This window comes from Coenobita brevimanus, chromosome 16, assembly GCF_032717465.1.
Source record: "Coenobita brevimanus isolate Jiangsu-jjx chromosome 16, ASM3271746v2, whole genome shotgun sequence".
Lineage (NCBI taxonomy): Eukaryota > Metazoa > Arthropoda > Malacostraca > Decapoda > Coenobitidae > Coenobita > Coenobita brevimanus.
This window is the reverse complement of record NC_136969.1, coordinates 20,285,794-20,302,439: the sequence shown is the minus strand read 5'-3', so window position 1 is coordinate 20,302,439 and position 16,646 is coordinate 20,285,794.

The window sequence follows — 16,646 nt, the reverse complement described above, 5'->3', positions numbered from 1 at the left end:
AGTTTTATTTTGGTTCTCACATTTTTAAGTAGTACTACCTGGTACTCATTTTCATCAATCTCCTTTTCATCAAAATGTACAAACTATGTTTCCAACTGTAACTTTTCAATCATTTCCACCTTCAGTGTAGCATCCTCTATGTATATTGACTTGTAAATTGCTGCTTGAATTGGAGCTGGAATGTTAATATCATCATGTGACAACTGTCTGCATATTTTAGCAGTTTTATTTGTCGATACTCCAGCGGATGTCACCAAGTTAGTTGCAACTTTACTTTTGTTGTGTTTTCTGGTTGGTAGATGATTAGTCTCATCCTCATCCTTATATTTGCTGTCATCAGATTCAGCGCAACTACCACTAGATGAGAGATCGTAAGATGTTGATGGTAATATAGGTTCATCAGGCAGTTTTCGTCCATTTGAAGGGTGAATGGTGTCCTTACTTGCAACTTGACCTGTTGAGCACCCAACTTCTTTCCTTTGCACTTGTAGGTGGTAGAGCTGTTTATCTTCAGTGTAAAAACATTGACCATTTACTTTTGTGACATCAAAACGTATTTTTAGGGCATCATATTTTTCCTTCTTGACTCATTCATCTTAAGATTTTGGCATCTTGCCAAGCTTTGCTTGTATTGCTTGATCTGACACATGTAGAAAGTTCAATTTATTCTCCCAAAATTTTGTTACTTTTTTAATTTTTATTATATATTCGTTCTTTTCTTAATTTGATTTCTGCTCCAAGAAACTGGATACGTCCAACAACTTGCATTAGGTGTGGCATTCTGCATTTTTCTTCTAATGAAGATTCTTCTAAAGGCACAGTTCCTCTTCTGTGTGACTGCTGGAACTGCACCAAATTGGTGGCCCAGATATCCTTGTTCTTCTGTATGACAGTATCACTTCTTTTGTGTGACATCATGCTCATCTGAAAAACAAAAATATTTAATATATAACAGTACTACACTAAGCAATCATTTGCTGACTGTTCACCTGCAAACTGCGAAGGTAACTGTTAGATGCTGAAAACTGCATCTCCTTTTATAATATTTAGATTATTCTAGAATGTTCTACACAATGTTAAACCATACTAGAACGTCACAAACTGTTCTAGAAAGTTCTAAACAGTTCTAAAATCTGCAGTGCTAGTCTATAAAGTTATAAAAAAATCTATATAAAGATTAAGAAAGTGATAAAACTTGCGTGTGGTAACGTTAAATGTATGGTAATCCATTTTATGATTTTCGGGTGGCCTTTTTTTTTTTTTTTTTTTTAACTGAGAGCAATAAGGGCTTTTTTCTCTGTTTTTAAACAAAACTTCGTCAATTTATGATACAGGCTACCTTTTATTTGAAAACAAAAAAAGTTATAACCCTAATGCACATACATCTCTCTCTCTCTCTCTCTCTCTCTCTCTCTCTCTCTCTCTACATGTGTACATTGTGTATGTGTTTGTCTATGTGTATGACACACACACACACACACACATATATATATATATATATATATATATATATATATATATATATATATATATATATATATATATATATATATATATATATATATATATATATATATATATATATATATATATATATATATATATATATATATATATATATATATATATATATATATATATATATATATATATATATATATATATATATATATATATATATATATATATATATATATATATATATATATATATATATATATATATATATATATATATATATATATATATATATATATACTTATATATATATATATATACTATATATAAATATATATATATATATATATATATATATATATATATATATATATATATATATATATATTATATATATATATATATATATATATATATATATATATATATATATATATATATATATGTCTCAGTGGATTAGAGAGCTCCACTCTGACCGTAGGGTCGGAGGATCGAATCCACCCAAGGGTCATTGGTAGACATCAGGAAGGGCATCCGGTCATAAAATGCTAAACGCTCCAAACCAAAGTCCTCTATCCAGGGGCAACATCTTAGCCCTTATCCAAGAAAAGGGGTACCTGGCGTAAAACTCACCCTTATATATTATATATATATTTTATAAACATATATATATATTATATATATATATATATATATATATATATATATATATATATATATATATATATATATATATATATATATATATATATATATATATATATATATATATATATATATATATATATATATATATATATATATATATATATTTATATATATATATATATATATATATATATATATATATATATATATATATATATGTATAGAAACATAGATAGATTAATAGATTTATCTCAGACACACACACACACACACACACACACACACACACACACACACACACACACACACATACGTTTCTTTCTTTCTCTCTCTCTCTCTCCATCCATCTATCTATCTATCTAACTGTCTATCCATCTATCTATCTTTCCATCTATCTATGTATCTCTCTACGTCTCTATCTCTCCATCTGTCTATGTATCAGTGTATCTATCCATCTATCTGTGTACCTTTCTATCTATCTTTCTACCTATGTACCTATCTTTCTATCTATATATACTAGCGGGGATACCCGGCGTATCCGGGCCAAAAAGATGATTGCTCTAATTCTATTTGTTCTAGTTCAATGTTTGTGCTCAAGAAAGACGATGTAGCTATTATGTGTTGGAGGAGGGATTATATGAGGTCCAGGAACTTTCTATTTCATCTTTCGCAGACTAACACAGTATTTGCGCGCACTTGTTTACTATTACCGATGACTTCAAAGGACCTCCAACTGGTGACCTCAAATGACCTTGGAGGTCAACATCTTGTAGCCTATGTCCGATCTGGAGGTTATGTGAGTCTCCGTGCTAAAAATTGGGCTGCTGGGTCCAGTCGTTCGAGCTTGTATTACCGGTGACCTCAAATAACCCCTGACCAGTGACCTCAAACGACCTAGGAGGTCAGCCTCACATAGCCTATGTCCAGACTGCAGGTCATGTGAGTCTCCATGCAAAACTTTGGCTGCTGGGTCCAGTTGTTCAAGCACGTACTATTGATGACCTAAAAAGACCAACTGGTGACCTCAATTGACCTCGGAGGTCAATCTTACAAAGCCCTTGTCCGAACTGGTGTCCATGTGAGTCTCCATGCCAAAAACTGGCCTGCAGGGGTACCCGGCGTTACCTAGGCCAAAACTGTGAACACATCACTGGTGACCTCAAATGACCTAGATCTGAATTTTAGCCACCCTGATTCAGAATATATATAGGTCTGGGGTTCTCTGGCCCTTGGTTTGGGCATGATTGAAGGACAAACAAACAATTAACGAGGCCCTTTTATATATATAGATATATATGGTGAAAATATATTGAGAGTTTACCACTCATTTTACATGAGAAACACTCAACACCGTCTTTTGTGTAAAGCTCAGGGGCAATAATTGATTAATTATTTTTAAAGTTCTCTTATACTAACAACCAATATGCATATACAGTATACAGTGCCCGGCACCTAATGGCAGGCAAATAAACGTGAATGCAAATTTGATGACAGGGAAAGCTGGAGCTCCCATTTCATCAGCCCTCAGGACTAGTTCCTGAGCATTCCCCTTTGCTGTCCTTTTTCAGTGTTTCAGTAACACGGGTAGTAGGCCAGCAAATCTCCAATAAAAATTTCTCTGTCAACACCATGCACATTAAACATTGTACTTCCTATTCCTAATAATAATAATTAAAAAAAAAAAATAGTTTCATTGTACCAAGCCTCGGAGTCCCTGTGGGGGGGGGAGGATTGACCATAAATGCCCCCACCATCCTCCCCTCTCCCGGTGACGACTCAGCGAGTTGCCTGGAAGCACTGCCTGACTCGCTTCTTCTTCATTTCTGCAACATTCGTAACCTTTTCTCTAACTTTCTCCCTGTTGACCACCACCTTCTCTAAACCTAACCTTCACTTCTTAACTGAGATACAGCTGTCTGAGGCCACTGATAGCAAACCTTTCTCTGTATCCTCCTTCTTTCTCTATACTGAATTCAAAGTCAATGGTGGCTGTTGTGTATTAGTATGCAATGACTTATCTTGCTCTCATGTTCCTGATACTGATTCTTCTGAATTCTTAACTTGCTGGCTTCGGCTTTCCTCCCATTCTCTGATTAAATATGGATGTGCTGTGTACTGATCCCCTAATTCTACTATGAAAAATTCTTTAACTATCTTATTTCAACGATGAAACAAATCCTATCCGTTTATCCTTTCTCTGAAATCTCCTTTCTAGGAGATCTCAAAGCTCACCACCACCTTTGGCTTTCCTCTCCTTTCACTGATCCATCTGGTGATCAATACTACATCTTTTCTACCCTTAACCCACTGCATCCAGGCAGATTTTCCACCAATAACTGCCCCCTCCCCCCCCCCCAATCCAGGCAAATTTGTGTTTTTTTATTGGCCAAATCCTCCGCTTTTTATAAGAAACACTGGAAAATGCCAAAAAAGTGCTCAGTTGAGCTTATAAGTGCATTATACAGGTGTCCCTCTGAATACCTGGTACCATCTTCTGTGTGCCCTGCTCCACAGAAGAAGTTTTCTATGGGAGGGGTAACTATTCCAAACCACTCAGAATACTCATTTATTTATTTATTGGTACGAATTTATATGTAGTACAAGAGTATATTAGTTTTCACACAATATGATAGACAATATAAATGTTGTTTCACTCACCATTCACATCAACATAACGCACCGTCCTTTTACAATGTTTCTGCCTCATCACTTCTACTTGTTTCTTCCTTTGTCCTTCACCTCGGGAATCACTTTCGCCTTGAATTTCCTCATTGGAGAGACCATGGCGTGACATGTCTTTAATGGCCAGGTCACTGCTAACAGATGAGTTTCCTGTTGCATGGGGGGGGGGACGGGGGATCAGGCTGGGCCAGGCAGTATCCCCGCCTGACGGCGGGTAGAGGAAGGTCTCCCACATAGGCCTACCAAAAATCACCTGCGAAACTTGAAAAATGTGCAAATGACGGACCTCACAATTGCAAAACATATGGATACGTCCTCGGGTGTCACCGTGACAAAATATGGTGACGTATCCATACATCAATGGGACGCCATGGGTTACGACCTAGTGCAGCTTGTACAACACCCTACCCGTATCCCTGACCACCTTGGAAAGAGCTTCAACATGCCTGACCTCTTTCTTACAACTAATCTTTCTGCTTTCACTGTTAATCTTTTCTCTCCATTGGGCTCCTCTGATCATAACCTTATTACCTTAACCTGTCCTATCGCTCCGGTACGGCCTGTGGACCCTCCAAAGAAATGTCGGTTTTGGGACTGTGGAGCTGCTGACTGGGAGGCCTTCAGGCAGTACTTCTTTTATTTTCCCTGGAATGATTATTGCTTCCATGGCCGCAAGTCATCTGAGTGTGCCTTGCGCATTACAGAAGTTATTCTCTTGGGCACTGTAGCATACTCTGTACAGTCCTTTGTCATACACTTTGAATAATGCGAAAAAATTCTTGGTTTAATCACACTTGTTCTAATCCTATCCACAACAAGGAGAGGGCCTATAAAAGGTATCGTAACCAACTCACCCCTGAATCACATCTTTTTTACGTTTCTGCCTAGATTCATGCTAAGACTGTTCTTCGATTTGCTAAAAATAATTTCCTCCATACTAAATGGTCTCAGCTCCCTACTTGAATTCTTCTTGCTCCTTCTGTCATCTTGCTAAAAACCTTTCTGACAACTTTACCTCATCATCCTTCCCTCCTGTTTTCTACTCTGATGGCTCTGTTGCTACTTCTTCTAATAAAGCAGATCTCTTCGCTCACACATTCTCCTCTAATTCCACCTTAGACAATTTTGGTGCTGTTCCTCTATCACTTCCCCCCTTGGACTTCTTCATGGCTGGCAAATTCTTCAGCTGATGTATTTTCTGTCTCATTACTAACAAGGCATATGGGCCTGATGGGGCCCCTCCTGTTGTCTTCAAGAACTGTACTTCTGTGCTTTCACCCTGCCTAGGTTAACTCTGTTGTGTTTGTCTGTCAACTTGTACCTTTCTTTCTTGCTGGAAGTTTGCTCTCATTCAGCCTGGCCCAAAAAAAGGTGACCATTCCCAACCCTCTAACTGTTGCCCAATTGCTTTAGCATCCTGTGTCTCAAAAGTTTTTGAGTCTCGTCTTAACAGTAAAAATTTAAAGCATCTCTCCTATCACAACTTTCTTTCTGATCGTCAGGGTGGGTTCAGTGGCGATCTTTTCACCTACCTTTCAGACTCTTGGTCATCCTCCTTTCGGGACTTTGGCTAAAGCTTTGCCATTGCACTTGGTAGTTCAAAGGCTTTCGATCAAATCTGTCAATAATCATTAATTTCCAGACTGTCCTCATACGGTTTCTGTTCTTCTATCCATGTCCTCATCTCTAGCTTCCTTTCTGGTCTTTCTGTAGCTGCTGTTGTAGACAGCCACCGTTCTGCTCCTAGATCTATCAAGCTCCTCAGGGCTCTGTCCTATTACCAACTCTCTTCCTTTTATTCATTAATGGCCTTCTAAGCTGTACATCTAACCCTATCCACTCATACGTTGATGATTCCACCCTTCTCCTTTCCATTCGGTTCTCGCAATGTCCATCTCAGCAGTTACTTAACAGACAAGGAAAGAGGCTATGGCAAACGTAATGTGCTAATTGGCTCATATCTCTGACTGGGGTAAATGTTATTTATTTATTTTTTTTTTATGAATCAAAAACTTAGTTCTTACACCTATCAACCCAATAAAATCTTCCATAGAAATACCCACTAATGTTTGATATTATTCAGCTCAATCCTGCTTCATCCTTAAACATACTTAGGGTTTCATTCTCTCAGGATTTATCTTGGAAAGATCATATTACATCTCTTGTAAAGTCTGCTTCAAAGAGATTAGGTGTGCTAAGCCGACTCCATAAGTTCTTAACTCCTGCAGAGTTGTTGACTTCATGCAACTATTTTATTTGCCCCTGTTTAGAGCACAACTCTCATGTGTGGAGAGGCTCCCCATACACTCCTCCTCTCAACAAGGAGATTCTAAAGGTTTTCTACTCATTAACCCCCAACCGCCAGGCTATTTTTAATGCAGTAGTCATCTCACTATGAGCAATTAGCCAGAAATTGCTTGTTTTCAGAACTTAATATCTCGGAATGTACAGCACTTAGGGAAACAAATTAAAGACCATTTCACTCACCGACTCTTCTTCTTGCAAACGAGAGTATCCCCATATCAGTAGGCCATTGTATTGATGAGTAACGACATGATAACTAATTTTCGGCACAAGAACAGGACATGATCATGCGTTTTCCAATGGCACCGACTATGGCTTTGCTCTCAGCGTGATACATCTCCATTACTATATAAACTAGACACTGTTGTATCCAAGGCATGCCTTATGACACTATCACTGAGCCCTTTTCTAGTATTCTTGGAAAGAGGCTCGGCAGAATGTGGATGATGCAGTTTGCTTCAGGCGGCACGGATGGAATCAGACAAATAGGAACGTGAAGACATCGTTGTGTGCATGGCAAAAGCACAGGAAGGACTGACTCTTGCCCGTGTGCTATGGAGGGACTCATTCCCTACCCTTTGGTGCCAAGATGAAGTGGTGGCCGGTTCAAAGGGTGGCGGGAAGGCATGTATAGCCGTTACCCAGTGGCCATGTAGCACCCTGATTGTGATGTATATAGACATTACCTGACAGATAGATATTAACTGTCCTCCTCTTACTGGCTCCCTTCAATCTCTGTTTCCTCACAGAACAGTTGCATCATTATCTCTTTTTTGTCAATACTTCAATGGTCACTGCTCCTCTGAACTGTCTGCTTGCATCCCTCCACCTTTACGATGGACGCATAGCACCCATCTACAGTAGCAACACACATCCTTTTTCTGTCCAACTTTCTAATGCAAGAGTTAACTGTTACTCCCGGGCCTTCATTTATTCAACAAATCAACTCTGGAATTGTCTCCCTCTGTCTGTATTTCCTACATCCTATGATCTCCAGTCTTTCAAATGCAATGTGTCCATGCATCTCGAAAAGAACGGATTTTGAATTTGAATCTCTGTTGTAGTGTTTTCGTTTTGTTCTTGGAATGGACATTTTGCGGGCTCATGGCCTTTGGTTCCTTCTTCCTTGCATAAAAAATCGTCGTGGTGAAGGAGCTTAGTTAACCCTTTCAGTATAGATTATGTGCATTTGGTTCTAAGGCCAATAGGTCCGTATTTAATTATAATGATCAACACTTGAGACCCTTCAAACTGAACAGGGCTGTCCTGCATTGTGGTGAAAGTGTTTCTTAACTATTGCTACATTCTGTTGTCATGTGGCTGCTTTCAGTAAGGTGCAATTCACTTGAAAGGAGATCATTAACCATACCTAAATAATATCTGTCTTACTATCTGTCTACAGTACCTATCTGTCGTCAGGAAAGAAAATATGTGATGCCGTGATGATGAGAAACAATGAGAGGAATAATATGGAGAATAGTGTGGTCTATACAATACCTTGTAAAACTGTTCTTTCATATATTATGGTAAATCCTCCCGGGGCCTTAATAAAAGGTTATATCAACATAAGAACGATGTAAGGTGTTACAGAACATAAAATTCTTTAGTTATTCACAATGATGAGTATAAGCACTTGCCCTATTGGGAGAAGGCATAAATAACACACAAGGGTTTAACCTAATGTGTAAGGAGGGCAATGAAAGTAGCTCACTTTTGTGCAAACAAGGGTAGCACAACTAACCATCATGAAGGCTTTCTGTGCAGGACGAGGCCCAGTGCAGAAATAGCAATCAGGAGGGATGGCGAAATCAAGTCAGGTCGTTGGGGGGGAGGAGACAGCCAGCAAGAGGGGGTGATCCCCCGGGTACTTAACCTGGCCCATCCCGGCCGATTTTCCACCACTGACCCCCCCAATCTCGGCAGATATTGGATTTTTTTTTTTTTTTGGCTCGAACCTCTGCTTTTGGTGAGAAACAGTGGAAAATCACAGGGAAAGTGATCCCCGGGGTCTGTAAGTGGCCTACACAGGTATAACTTACATATACCTGGTACCGTGTTCTATGGAGGTGCTTGCGGCTGTCACTTTTTTTATGGTAGAGTTTAGTATGGGAAACCATTCACAATAGGTACATATTTATTTATTACCAACAAAACAACATGTAGTACAAGATTATATTGGTTTTTATACAAAAATAAAGGTGAAAGAACATTGTTCCATTGGGCAAAACTAGCAAATTCTCCTAGCTTGGTAAGTGAAGATTCACTAACATTGTTGTTTCAGGATACATTCCATTTTTTTTACATGCAAAATACCTTTCCATTAAGCTTATGCCCGTTTCCACTTTTTATAACTGTTATCACATATTTACAGGCCTTATGAATATATTTAGTATAATGTTAGCGTATATTTACATAGCGAGCACACTCGCTATGACTGTTGTTTCAACTTAGATAATACTTTTCCACTAACATTATACCCGTTTCCACTTTATTTAGCTATTATCACCTTTTTACAGACCTTATGATTATATTTAGCATAATGTTAGTGTTAACTTACATAGTGAGCACACTCACTGGGCCTGTTGCTTCAACTTATTCTATTTTTCCACTTACATTATACTTTTCCACTAACATTACACCCGTATCCATTTTATATAACCATTATCACATATTTGCAGGCCTTACTATTATAGTGAGCATCAGATTATTGCTTGTTTACATAATGAGCAAACCCGCTATGACCACTGTTTCAACTTACATTCTAGTTTTCCACTTATATTATACTTTTCCACTTACACTATACCAGTTTCCACCTTATGTTACTGTTATCACATACTTACAGACCTTACAATTATAGTGAGCATCAGATTATCGCATATTTACAACACTTAAAGCATCATATTGCAAACATGCACATTATCACTAATACACTAACGTGTGGGGAGCTTGGGGAGGTGGAGAGTGGCACCCTTCCCCACTCGCGCTCCTCTTCCCTCTCCCTTTTCCTTTCCCCTTTCTCTTCCCTTTCCCACCTTTTCCCACATCACGGGGCTGTGGGGAGGAAGCACGGGAATGATGGGTGAAAGACGTGCTAGGGAGCGACTCCTCCTCGCCTCCCCGCTGCCTCACACCACGTGCTCGTGCTGCCTCCCGCACACAACGACTTTCACTTTCACCGCTTACTCCCGCCAACCCACTTTCGCTTTCATCAGTCATTACCGCCACGCCACTCCCACCTTCCCCATACAAAGCACTAGGCCCATACCTGTGTCTCCTTCTCACCGCCCTTTCAGTTCCACGCAGCAAAATCCTCTCTCTCACGAGCCACGAGGTAGCACCACGTCCCATGGCGCCGTCCTCATCCTCGTCCTCGTCCATGCCCTCCCTTTCCTCTAGGGGCTGGAGAGGTGTCTGCACGTGGTTGGGGTGCAGGCTGGCTTTCTCTAGCCGCTTCCTCGGGGATGGTATTTCCTCGTCACTGCTGCTCATTTCATCCTCGGGAAGCACGTAATCCTTGTCCACCACGTCCTCGTCAAGTGAAGAATCACTGTCGCCTGTGAACGCGTCCAGGGCGGCTTGAATTTCAGCGTCAGAAAGACCTCCGCACACCATGTCCATTCAGGGTCACTGCTACAAGGTGAGTGACCGAGACAAGGGAGCGCGGGTTACGTGGGGTCAGGAAGTGTCTGCATGGTGGCGGATTAGGGAAAGTGTCCTGTGCTTAAGTACCAAAAATCACATTCGATATTTGAAAATTGAGCAAATGACAGACCTTGCAATTGCAAAATACTGTATATGGATACATCATCTGGTGTCACCGTGACAAAACGTGGTGACGTATCCATATGTCAACGGGATGCCTCAGGTTAAGCAGTTCAGGTCAATCTGAATGTACAGGACTGGTAGCCCATCTCTCACCGTGGTATCACCTCCACCACTGTTCCTGGTAGGACCAGCTCTCCGCAGCAGCCATTCCAGCTGAAGGGACTGGGCCTGTCCCTTCCACCTGGAGGGTGAGTGCCCTGGTCCACCCACCTGGAGGTCGAGGCTCCTCCTCTACGACTCTCCCTCCACCCACCTAGATCGTGATTGTGCCCTCCTGCTGACCGTGACTGGGCCTTCCCTCCTTAGTTTCCACCTGCTGCTGGGGGGCTGGGCGAGCCTCCACAGCCCTTTCCACCCAGGGCAACAGGGTTGAGGGCAGTGTCGGGGCGATTCCACTTGCAGCTCGTCATCGGTGCATCTCCATTGGCGCTATGTCTTCCACCCTGCTTCATGTCCCGCCCTGCCCTCGTTGACCATCGACCACCTGCTTGCTGGCCTTGCACTTCACCATCCTGCCTTCTCCTGCCTTTGCTGCCTTTCCTCTGTATCTTCAACTACAAGAACTTCTGCAGCCAACTAGCTCATGCTAGTCCTCCTCTTCACTCCAGCTTTACCTCTGGTGAGCCCACAGGCCCAGTCCTTCTATCTATCTCTATCTATTGCCAGATGCCCTAATCCCATACGGGTGGCAACAAACAAATCGCCTCCACGTCGCCCCGTCCCACGCCATTTCACTGTCCTGCTCCCAATTGAAACACCCCTTCACTCATATACCTCTCCACTCCATCCCTCCATCTCTTCCTTGGCCTCCCCCTCCCCCTCTCCTCCTCCACCTCACTCACGTACACTCTCCTCATCAGTCTCTCACTCTCCATCCTTTCCACATGGCCAAATCACCTCAATGTGTTTCTCCTAACTCTTCCTATCACATCCACATCCACACCACAATGCTCTATCACATCCTCACTTGTCAATCTGTCTCCCCATTTGACTCCGCATGCTCATCTCAAATAACTCATTTCCACAGCTCTTGCTCTTGACTTGTGTCCCTCCAACAACGTCCAAGCTTCACTTCCATACGTTAGAGTTGGTATCACAATACTGTCATGTAGTAACTTTTTCACTTCCATGCTCACTTCCCCGTTTATTTCACTACTTTCAAGGAACCAAAAATTTTTCTTCCTTGCTGTACCCTTTCAAGCACTTCACCCTCCAAACTTCCATCCATACCGTCACACTTAAAAGTACTCATATTTTCCATTTCCTCATCATCCAGCCTCACTGTACATTCACTGACTTCACTTCTCTCGAAGACCATAACTTTACTTTTCCCTACATTCACCATTAGATTCCGTTTCTTACACACTCTCCCAAAGACTTCCACCAAGCCTTGCAGCTCCCTTTCGTCTTCACTTAACAACACAGTATCATTTGCAAACAACAGTACAGGGAGTTTCCAAACACTGCCCTCTCTCACTAGGGCCACTCCAACTTCCACTGCCCTGCCTTGTATCTCCCTTGTAACCCCATCCATGTACAGAATGAACAACCATGGAGACATAACACATCCCTGTTTCAACCCAACTTTCAAATAGAAAAATTCACTCAGTTCACTATCCACACGCACTGCAGCCGTAGCAACCTCATACATACTCTTCACAGCATTCAACAGCTTCCCATCTACTCCACATATTCTTAATACTTTCCACAATCCTTGCCTGTCCACCCTGTCATATGCTTTCTCCATACAATTTCTTTTCCTTCTCTAGAAATCTTTCCTCAAAAGCTCTAAGAATGGATTTCTGATCTACACAACCTCTTCCCTTCCTAAACCGTCACTGTACTTCTCCAACTAATTCCTCTGTTATTTCCCTAACTCTGTCAATAAGTATCCTACCATATTTTTTCCTATTACACCAAGAAGACAAATGCCCCTATGATTACCACACACCTCATTTTCCCCTTTCACTTTGTACAAGGGAATAATTATACCTGACTTCCAATCCTCCGGGACTCTTCCTTCCTCCCAGGCCAATCTGCACATCTTCCACATTCATTCTACTACTATCTCTCCCCGATGTTTCAGCACTTCACCCACCCTCCATCAATTCCTGCGGCATTCCCCATTTTGACTTTCTGCGTTGCTTTCACAGTTTCCATCCTACTCATTTCTTCCTGTCTTCTAACCTCACTCCTTCTCCCAGCCATTCCCCAGCATTACTTTCATTCTCTATGTTCAAGCATTCCTTAAACTGTTCTCTCCATCTGCTCTTTTTCTCCCTTATCCACTAGTAATGTACCGTTTATGACATTCACTCCGCCACTAACTTCATTGTCACCCTACCTAGCTCTCTTTACCCCTTTCCAGAACAAATGTTACAATCCCTCCACTTTACACTCAAACTCCTTCCAAATTCCTCATCCACTTTCTTCTTACTCTCTCATACTAATGTTTTCACCTCTCTCTTCCTTTCAACGTATAATTCTCTCTTCCGTCTATCAACTTCTTCGACGCCCCTATTTCTCATCCATTCATTAAATGCTTTCTTCTTTTCTGCCACAGGCTGCCTCGCCTTTTCATTCCACCATGCTGTTCCTTGCACCCCCTTCCATCTTCTTTTCACCCCACACACCACCTCACATGCTGCACATTCTTCTGTTACTATCTTGCACACACCTTCCACGTCCCACATCTGCTCGAATTCATATTTAGCCAATCGTTCCTCCACTTCTCTCTTATATTCTGCTTTTTTTCTCATCCTCTTGTACCCATTCCACTCTCCTTGCATCTACTCCTTACTCCCGTCCTTCCCTTCTTCTATTTCTACATTTTACTTGGACCTTGATTCTGACCACCACTTGGTGGTGGTCAGAAAGTCCACTCCCCCAACCTCTATATGCTCTTGCATCCATTACACACCTTCGCATCCTTTCATCCACACACACACACACACACACACTGAAAGAAGTATCAGAGGAAATCTGTAGTAAAGACATAGAGGAACACAAAAGGTTAGGGAAATAAGAGAAAAGCAAGACAAGACCTCTAAAGGTGACTTTCCAGAGTGTAAACACTGTGGAAGAGATACTAAAAAATGCAAACAATCTTTAGGAAAAAGAGGAGTTCAAAAATGTATGGATAAAAAGATGCCTAACACAAGAGGAACTGGAATTACTGAAAGAGAAAAGGGAGGAAGCAAAAACCAAAAATGAGGGAAGATCAGAAGAGGAGAAGAAGAAATTTTTTTACAAAGTAATAGGATTGCAGGTACGAAAGTGGTACACAAACAGGATGGAAGAAACAGGAGGAATGTAGTAGAACCATGTCATGACAAGTATATAAACAAGATGATAAAGTTGATGTACTCAAATGTGGATGGAATGGTATCTAAATTACTAGAGATGAATGATTATGTCAGAGAAAATGAACCACAAATAATATGCCTAACTGAAACAAAATTAACACCAAGGATATCCAATGACATACTAAACTTAGAGGAATACAATATATGGAGAAGAGACAGAAATTTAAAAAAATGAGGAGGAATTATAATATTAACTAAGAAAAATCTAAAAGTCAAGGAAATAAAACTAGATATACCATCACAAGTAGAACTGATTGCAGTAGAGATCGACACATCTGAAGGTAAAGTAAATGTAGCCAATTTGTACATGCCACCCAGATCAAACACATGGGAAAGAGACGAATATGAGGACCTGGCAGAGAGTACAATTCAGAGTATAAGATCATTGCTACATAAAATGGAAGAGAAATCGGAAAGAATTATACTAACTGGGGACTTCAATACAAATATAAATTGGCATACTCTAGATATAAATAGCCAAGAAAGCTGTTGGGACCAAAAGCTCCTGGATCTCGTACAAGAGTTTTTCTTAACGCAACATGTGAGGGAAACCACCAGAAAAAGAGGATTTGATGTACCTTCAGCGTTAGATCTAATATTTACTAGGCAAGAAAATGATATTGACAGTTTAATATATCACCCTCCACTCGGCAAAAGTGATCATGCAGTACTAAATTATAACTTCAGGATAGTATATGACACAGTAAACAGCAATGACAGTTACAAAAAGAGCCTAAACTATAAAAAGGGAAATTATCAAGACCTAAAGAAGTATTTCTTAGAAGTTGATTGGGAAAATGAGCTTAGAGGACAAGATTTAAATGCTGTATATAAAAATTTTTGTGAATTTTATGAAATAGGAGTCCAGAAGTACATCCCACAGCACAAAGAAGCAGATAAGAAAATACAGAAATGGTTCAATACAGAATGTAAAAAATCAAAAGAAAGAAGAGATTTGTTGTGGAATAGATACAGAAGACACAATAGTGAAAGGGCGTATAATAATTACAAACAGGCAAGAAACGACTATACAAGAATAAGGAGGGAAGCCCAAAAACAGTTTGAGGAGGATATAATAAATAAAAATAGTGATCAACCAAAGCTGTTTTACAGCTATATCAGAAGCAAAACCAAAGTAAAAGATATAATACAATCCATTACGGACGAGGGAGTCACTTATACACAAGAGAAAGATATTTGTGAAGCACTAAATAAGAATTTCCAATTAGTTTTTACAGAAGAAAAAAATTTTGAGAGGGACTATGTGGAACACGCATGTCCACACATACTACCAGATATACAAATAGCAGAAAAAGTAATACAGGAGGAGTTAAGTAGATTAGACAGAGGAAAAGCAAGTGGTCCTGATGAAATTTCATGTTGGGTATTACGGGAATGTGCAAAGGAGTTAAGTAAACCATTATTTATAATAATCAAGAAATCCTTGAGTCAAGGTAAACTACCTGATATTTGGAAAAAAGCAAATATTGTCCCCTTATTCAAGAAAGGAAATAGACAAAATCCACTCAACTACAGACCAGTATCACTGACCAGTGTTGTAAGCAAGGTATTAGAAAAACTTATAAGAAAATCTTGGGTAAATCATCTAGAAGAACACGGTATGATAACAGAAAGACAATTTGGTTTCAGAAAAGGAAAATCATGTGTTACTAATCTGTTGAGCTACTATGACAGAGTAACAAACACAATACAGGAAAGGGAAGGATGGGTGGACAGTATCTATTTAGATTTCAAGAAAGCTTTTGACACAGTACCACACCAAAGACTTTTATGGAAACTGTACCATCAAGGAGGAATTCGAGGCAAACTGTTTTGTTGGATGCAAGACTTTCTCATAAAAAGAGAAATGAGGACAGTACTAAGAGGAAACTACTCATCATGGAAAGAAGTGACTAGTGGAGTACCACAGGGTTCAGTGCTGGCACCAATCATGTTTTTAGTGTATATAAATGATATAAACAGTAACACTGGAAATGAGAGCTATCTGAATATGTTTGCAGATGATGCAAAAATACAAAGGAGAATTACTAACACAGACTCTTGCAAAGAGCTACAAGAAGAATTAAATAAACTTCATGAATGAAGTAGCACATGGCAAATGGAATTCAATGTGGACAAGTGTCATGTAATCAAGTTTGGTAAAAGTGGAAAAAGACCTGAGTGGGATTATAAGATAGGAAATAAAACCCTATACACATCAGAAAGAGAGAAAGACCTAGGTGTGATTATCAATAATAGACTATCTCCGGCTGACCACATCAGCGAGAAGGTACGGAACATGTATACACTGCTTGCAAATATGAGAATAGCATTCACATACATAAATGAAGACATGCTAAGAAG